Source organism: Psammomys obesus, unplaced genomic scaffold (assembly GCF_907164565.1).
Source record: "Psammomys obesus unplaced genomic scaffold, mPsaObe1.curated_primary_1811, whole genome shotgun sequence".
NCBI lineage: Eukaryota > Metazoa > Chordata > Mammalia > Rodentia > Muridae > Psammomys > Psammomys obesus.
This window is the reverse complement of record NW_026594184.1, coordinates 5,501,542-5,509,033: the sequence shown is the minus strand read 5'-3', so window position 1 is coordinate 5,509,033 and position 7,492 is coordinate 5,501,542. Positions and strand designations below refer to the sequence as shown.

Below are 7,492 nucleotides of genomic sequence, written 5' to 3'. Positions count from 1 at the left end.
CCCACCACCTCCATTTTCCTGTCAGCGGCCTCCCCGAGTCCCACCACTTCCACTTTCCCGTCAGCGGCCTCGGGTAAGGTTCGCCCCCGTCAGAGGCCTCCCCGAGTCCCACCACCTCCACTTTCCCGTCGGAGGCCTCCGGGAACACCACCGGGATTGGCCTCACAGCTAAAATGGCCCCCGGACCGGGCCTCCCTCGAGGGGGACCCTCCTCCCGTCCTCACACTCCTCTGCCTCACCCCCAAGCTCCCCTCCTCGCATTCCTCCCCTTGGCTGAACCGAGTTTACCGCCCCAAGACACAGCCGCCTTCACACCTTCGGTCTGCTTCCGCCGCTGGCTGCTCCTCTCCTACTGTGAGGAGAGGGTGAGGTCGCCGAACTCCAGGAGGCCGTCTCGGGCGGGAGCTGCGCTGATTGGCTGAAAGCTGTGCACTGTCCTGCGCGGGTTGCTAGGCGCCTTTTCCAGGGGGGCAGAAACTCGGGTCTGGGGCGGGGCACCCTGTGGTGGGCGGCACCTTGAGAGGCGGGGCTTTGCATCGGGAGGCGGGGCTGCATGTGCAGGGAGACTGGATAAGGCCGCATCCAAAGGGGAGGGGCTGGGTCCCGGGAGTTGTACAGGGGGAGGCGTGGTCAACCAGTTGGGGTGAATGGATGTGGGCCACTAACCAGCCCACTAAAATAAGGTTTAAAATTCACATTTGGGGCTGGAGAGATGGCTTAGTGGTTAAGACCACTCACTGCTCTTCCTGAGGACCTGAGTTCCATTCCCAGCACCCACATCAGGCAGCTTACAACTCCCTGTAACCCCAGCTACATGGGGAACACGACACCTCGGGCCTCTGTGGGCACTTGCATTCATGTGTGTATGCCCTCCCATCACACATAATTTAAAATAATATAAAGAAAAAAAACCCAGGCAGTGGTGGCCCATGCCTTTAATCCCAGCACCAGGGAGGCAGAAGCAAGCAGATCACTGTGACTTCCAGGCCAGCCTGTTCTACAGAGTGAGTTCCAAAACAGCCAGAGCTACACAGAGAAACACTGTTTTGAAAACAAAGCACAACGAGTAAGTATTTACACTTATTTCTGGGTGGGGTATACTGCAGTTGTGGGGAGGTGAGAGGACAACTTGGGGGAGTCAGTGCTTTCGGTCCATCAGTTGGTCCCTGGGATCAAACTCACGTACTCAGACCTGGCAGTAGGCACTTTGACCTTTGATAAGTGCCTGTGACTTCTCTGAAATGGATAGATTTTGGTTCTTCCAATTGTATAACTCACTGGTAGAGAAGGAGACTTAAACCATGGACAGGGAAGGAATCGGACTTCTACTTTTCCCCTTGGTACAACTGGGAGAAATACTACCCCCCTTCCCTGGCTCAACTTCTGCTTACAGCAGCTCAGGGGTCTATTTTCTCCTCACCTCGTGTACTCTGCTTAGTTGGCCAGGGGTGGGGGTGTGAGTGGTGTGTCTCAGATGAGAGGCCAGGCCTCTCTCTACCTCTATTCAGACAACAGGACCGTGACCTTGGGACCAGGAGCAGAATTCAAGCCACTAAAGACCAAAGTGAGCACTCTGGAGCATGAGGGGTGAGGAAGGTCAATTTCCATCAGCAAGGCTGAGAGAAGAGGTGCAGATTTGGGGTTTCTCTGTGCAACCTGGCCAGGTCAAAATAATTTACGCACCTCCTACAGACCAGACTTACCTCCGAGGTGTTCAGAAGAGATGATTTACCTTTCCTTCTTTTGGGTGTTGGCATGGGTAGCCATGCCAAAGCATGTGGTAGTTTTTGGTCAGAGAGGATTTTTCCTGAGACCCTGGATGCACACCCCCTAGTTTTCTCCTGCCAGCTCATGCTGTAGAGTCCCCATACTCCTGGGAAACTCCAGACCCTTAAGGGTAGGGATACAGTCTTGGTAAATGTTTCTGTGGTCTCCAGCATGGTACAAGGAGCCCAGAGGAGATGACCAGACTTTGATTTCTTTGATGGAGAATCCCAAGAAAAATTTCCCAACTCTATTCTAGGAACCAGAGGTCACGATGCCCCAACTCACAGCTTACCTTTGCTTCTGTTAAACCGCCTTCTTGAGCAAATCTCCCAATTCAGCCAACAGCTTATCCTAGCTCCTGTTAAACAACTTACTTCTGCAAACTCCCACTCCCACCCAAAGCTGCTGATGAAGATACCAGGATGTGCTTCTTTTTTTCTTTAAAAAAACCCTTGCTCTAAACACTCAAGGATACATTTGGATCCCAAATACCTTGTGTAGTTCAAGCCAGCTGGAACAAAGACTTTCAATTGGCCAAAATTGCCTGAGTGGGCATTTCTGTTGGGCTTCCAATAACATTGTATGTGCTAAAATGTTTTAAATGTATTTTGATATAAAGATAACTTCATTAAAATGAACAATAAATATAATGTAAGGAACCAGAATACTGTTATGTGTAGTCATGATCTCTTGGTATTGTCATATTTCTTAATTTTGCCATTTAAATGTATGGGGAAATTGCCACGGACCGGCCCAGTTGGGCTCCTGTCGTCCGCGGGACAACAAGGCTTTGGACAGGAAGGCACGGTTTTGGCGAAGAATTGACAGACAGAGACACCTTGACGGTTTTGACTCTGTTGCAACTTTACTGAAATCAAGCTAGTATTTTTATAATTATTTCACAAAAGGCACCTTAAAATTGGCATACTTCCCAGAACGTTCAGATTTTTACCAAGAATACAAAGTTTACATTTTAACTCAAAATGCAGTCAAACATAAAGCAGTGCCCACAAGAAATCTTGGCCTAAAAACTTTTTGATCAGAGCAAACAAAGAAAAAGAAACCTCAAATGCAATTTCATTATTGCTAACCAGTGAAGAGGAAAGTCAGGAGCTAAGTCAGATGCCTGCCAACGTCTTTCCCTGTATCAAAATCTAACTACACCTTTGTTAACCATCCTCCCATATGTCCTGCTAAAGATTTATGATCTTCCTTAGAAACAAGGCACTGAAGGGAGGGGAAACTCCTGCCAGCTGCACCTCTCATGCAATTATTTCTTAAGAAGGAGCCTATTATTTTTCACTATTTTTAATGCCTATTAATACTAAATCTAATTCATTACTTTTTTTAAACTTATTATTTTTATTAAAGCCTTTAACAATCTATTAATAATAAATTTTTTATAAAATTAGTTGTGTTGTTTCAGGAGTCACAGAGAAAGATCAAAGAATTCATTATTCCAGCCCCAGAGCCACAACTGAAAAAGCGTAGAAATCTCAGAACATGTCTGTTTTCTAAGTGGGATGAGTCTACCAGGGACCTTCCAGGGGGGGCGATTTTCCGGAGAAAGCATATCCCCCGCCCTGTAGCTTATGCTACTATGGCAACACTGGCATGGGTGTTGGCATCAAATGGTATTTCTCCAACTCTTTTATACTTTTCTAATCATGCACACTTTTGGTTCCTAAAAACTTATGGTGGCCATAGCTTTTCTCCAAATACTATTTCCTCAAAATACTTGCTTAAGATTTTTGTGTATTTTAAATTTGGTTGTTGTTTTCTTCTTACTGATTAATAGGTATTATTTCTGTTTTCTTGAAGTGCTCAGTAGCAAATCTAGGTCTTGGGTATGCTAGGCTAGCACTTTTGCCACTGAGCACAAGTTAATTTGGAGGTCATTATGCTTTCCTTTAGCATTTGTCCATTCTTTCCCATTGGTGTTTGTGATTCTTCTTTAAAATTTTGTATTAAATTTATTTTCTATTTTATGCATATGTGTATTTTGCCTACCTGTGTGTATATGCACAACACATGGGCCTAATGATCACGGAGGTCAAATCCACAGGGACTGGAATTATAGATGATTGTGAGCCAGTACATGGGTGTTTAGAATTAAATCGCTGTCCTCTGCAAGAGCAACAAGTGCTGTAACTACTCAGCCATCTCTCTATGTAAGTTTGTGATATCATCAGCTGCTTTTTTTCCACCCGAGACTTTGCTGTCCTGAAATTGTTTTGTAGACCAAGCTGGCCTCAAACTCACAGAGATCTGCCTGCCTCTGCCTCCCCGCGTGCTGGGATTACAGGCATGCACCACGGAGTCAGGCTTATCACATGCTATTTTGTTTACCGTATCTTTAGTATGTCTTGGAAATTTTCTTTGGCAGTTCTAACATATGTTTGTTTTTTTTTTTTTTTGAGATATTGTTTAGGCAATATTTTTCTAGTTCTTTGTAGAATGTCACTGTCATTAAGATGAGGATTTTCTTTAATCTGTAAATTACTTTAGGAAATGTAGGTCTTTAATAATAATATTATTTGTAAATAATGATATTTTTCTTTCACACTTTCCAACTCTTTCTCCTTTCCCTCTTTTCTCATTATATAGACTAGGTGCTTTAGTATAAACCACTAGACTGTCAATGTTATTTACTCTTGTTTTTAAACCCATTGTTAAGAACATGCTTCTGTGGTTTCAGTTACTGATAATGCTTTTTGTAAGTAGGGTTTTGATAGTTTCTCCTTTTGAATGTTTACCTTCTGCTTTTAACTTGCTAAGAGACTTTGCTTGTTCTTTGTTTTGTTGTATTTTAATTTACTAATAAATTACAACTTACTAAATGGTGTATGTATTCTATATGTATTTGATTGACCACATGCCTTGAGTTTGTCAGTATACTGAATAAAATTTCTGCATTTTTATAATGCTAAAGCAAATTGACTTTCTGGTGGTAAATCTGTGCTGATCACTGTCTAGACTTTTTGAATGCGAATTGCTGTGATTTCTTCATGTTGCTTCCATATATGTGACTGAGTCTAGATGGACATTTTCTCTTATTGTGCCCTTTTTTAGTTTGGATTTAAGGTTCTAAACATTGTTCCTTTTTTTTCCCTCAAGATTTTCTTTATTGAGGCTTTTTGATATTTTAATTGTGAATCTTACACCTCCATTTTTCTCTTTTTTTACGTTTCTTATATATCTTTGGGAATTTTTCCCCTTTGGATCTTTAATTTTATTATTGAAATGAAGGTCTTTATTGTATTTCACTTCACTTTAATTTTATTATACCAGATTACACACGGCCATTTTTCTAGACATATGTTATATACTTTGAGCATATTTCCCTTCACACCCATCTGTTCTGCTGAACCTTGTTCCCTCCCATTAGATTCCTTTACTGCCTCCAGTTCTCCTTCTAAGTTCTTGTGCGTACACACATGACTTTATGCATTCATGATCTCTAGGATCCACAAATGTTTGGAAACAAGTAATATTTGTCCTTTGGAAACTGACTTAATATGATTATCTTATTGCAAAAGAAAAATTTTCTGCCTTAGAGAATTCAACTTTTTTTTGCCTCAGTACACATCTTATTTTCTTGCTTAATTGTGTCATTTTCTGATAATAGAAGAATGTGAACACTGAAAGGCAGACATTTCCTTTGGTGTAAGGAACAGATCTCATTTAATAACATAACATTCCTATCAAGTCTATCTTTGTCCATTGATTTAAGTTGCTTCTTTATAGGGTTGAGGATAGAGATGGCTCAGTCAGTAAACTAACTGCCACATGAGCATGAAGACCCAAATTCCATCCTGAGAATCCAGGTAAATATGTCAGGCAATGCCTGTGGTTTTTTGTTTGTTTGTTTGTTTTGTTTTGTTTTTTTAAGACAGGGTTTCTTTGTATAGCCTTGTCTGTCTTGGGCTCCCTTTGTAGACTAGGCTGGCCTCAAACTCAAAAAGATCCACCTGCCTCTGCTTCCCCAGGATCACAGCATGCACCACCATGCCCAGCATGCCTGTGCTTTTTAATCACAGCACTTAGGTAATTACAGGTGGAGACCGGCAGATTCTTTGGGTCTCTAGGCAAACAAGCTACCTTAGGCACAGGCTCTAAGTTCAACAATCAATAAATGGGACCTCATGAAACTGAAAAGCTTCTGTAAAACAAAGGAAACTGTCATCAGAACAAAACGACAGCCTACAGACTGGGAAAGGATCTTCACCAAACCTATATCTGACAAAGGGCTAATATCCAAAATATATAAAGAACTCTAGAAGTTAAAAAGCAACAATCAAGTAATCCAATTAAAAAATGGGGAACAGAGCTAAATAGAGAATTCTCAATAGAGAAATATCGAATGGCAGAGAAACACTTAAAAAAATGCTCACCATCCTTAGTCATCAGGGAAATGCAAATCAAAACGACCCTAAAATTTCACCTTACACCCATCAGAATGGCTAAGATCAAAAACTCAAGTGACAATGCCTGCTGGAGAGGATGTGGAGAAAGGGGAACCCTCTCCATTGTTGGTGGGAATATAAACTTGTACAACCACTTTGGAAATCAACCTGGTGCTTTCTCAGAAAATTAGAAATAGTGCTTCCTCAAGATCCAGGTATTCCACTCGTAGACATATACCCAAAAGACGCTCCACCATTCAATAAGGACATTTGCTCAACTATGTTCATAGCAGCTTTATTTGTAATAGCCAGAATCTGGAAACAGCTTAGATCTCCCTCAACTGAGGAATGGATACAGAAATTGTGGTACATTTACACAATGGAATACTTCTCAGAAATTAAAACAAGGAAATCATTAATTTCTTCTCTTTTTTTCTTTTATAAAAGAGAAAGTAACTTTTGCCATGTATCCCAGATCCTTCAACCTCTTTTTAAAAATTTGTTCATTTATTTCTTTTAATATATGACTGTGTACCATTTGTGTGCCTAGCATTCTCACAGGCCAAACGAGGGAATTGGATCCCCTGGAATTGGATTTGCAGATGGTTGTTAATTACCATGTGCATGCTGGGACCAGAATTTGGGTCCTCTTGAAGAAGAGCCAGTGCTCTTAACCTTTGAGCCATCTCTGCAGCACCTCCAAACACTAAAACAACAACAACAACAAACAAACAAACAAACAAAAACAGGGTCTTTGTATATGATGTCCTAGAACTTGGTATGTATACCAGACTGGCCTTGAGCTCACTATTTTGAGTCAGCTTCCTAATTGTTAGGATTGCAGCCATGTACCACTGAAAGACCCCTGCCTCACCCTAAGTTAAACATAGCTAACGCCATTTTGTGGGACACCACTATTTTGTAAAACTCTGAAGGCTAGATGGAAAACTGAAAAATTACTAAGAAACCCAGCTGTGTCACCCACTTGGGATATCTGCGGTCAGGCTGCCCCAGTTGAGCTAAAAACAGTTTGTATTAATCACCCTCATGGATATCTGTGAGACTGTTCCAGCTGAGATAGGGAAAAATAAAACAAACAGGTGGCGAGACACGTCAAGGGGTCATCATGGCCATTTTGACCACCCAGTTCCTAGAATCTTGGTGTCTCTGCCAAACTTTGACGCAAATCGTGGTCTCATGTAAATGTACCAATCAGCCCCCTGTAACCATGCTTCTCGCTTCTGTACCCACGCTTCTGCTCTAAAACCCTACAAAAACCCCAGCTTTTCATCCAGGGGGCGCGCAAAGTCCTTTCGAGT

The 7,492-nt window shown here is 42.1% G+C and overlaps 1 pseudogene; it reads left to right on the top strand.

The window, feature by feature from the left end:
• The first annotated feature begins 173 nt into the window (after positions 1-173).
• LOC129684835 (protein regulator of cytokinesis 1-like) overlaps positions 174-7,492 on the top strand; it is a 30,264-nt pseudogene continuing 22,945 nt past the window's right edge.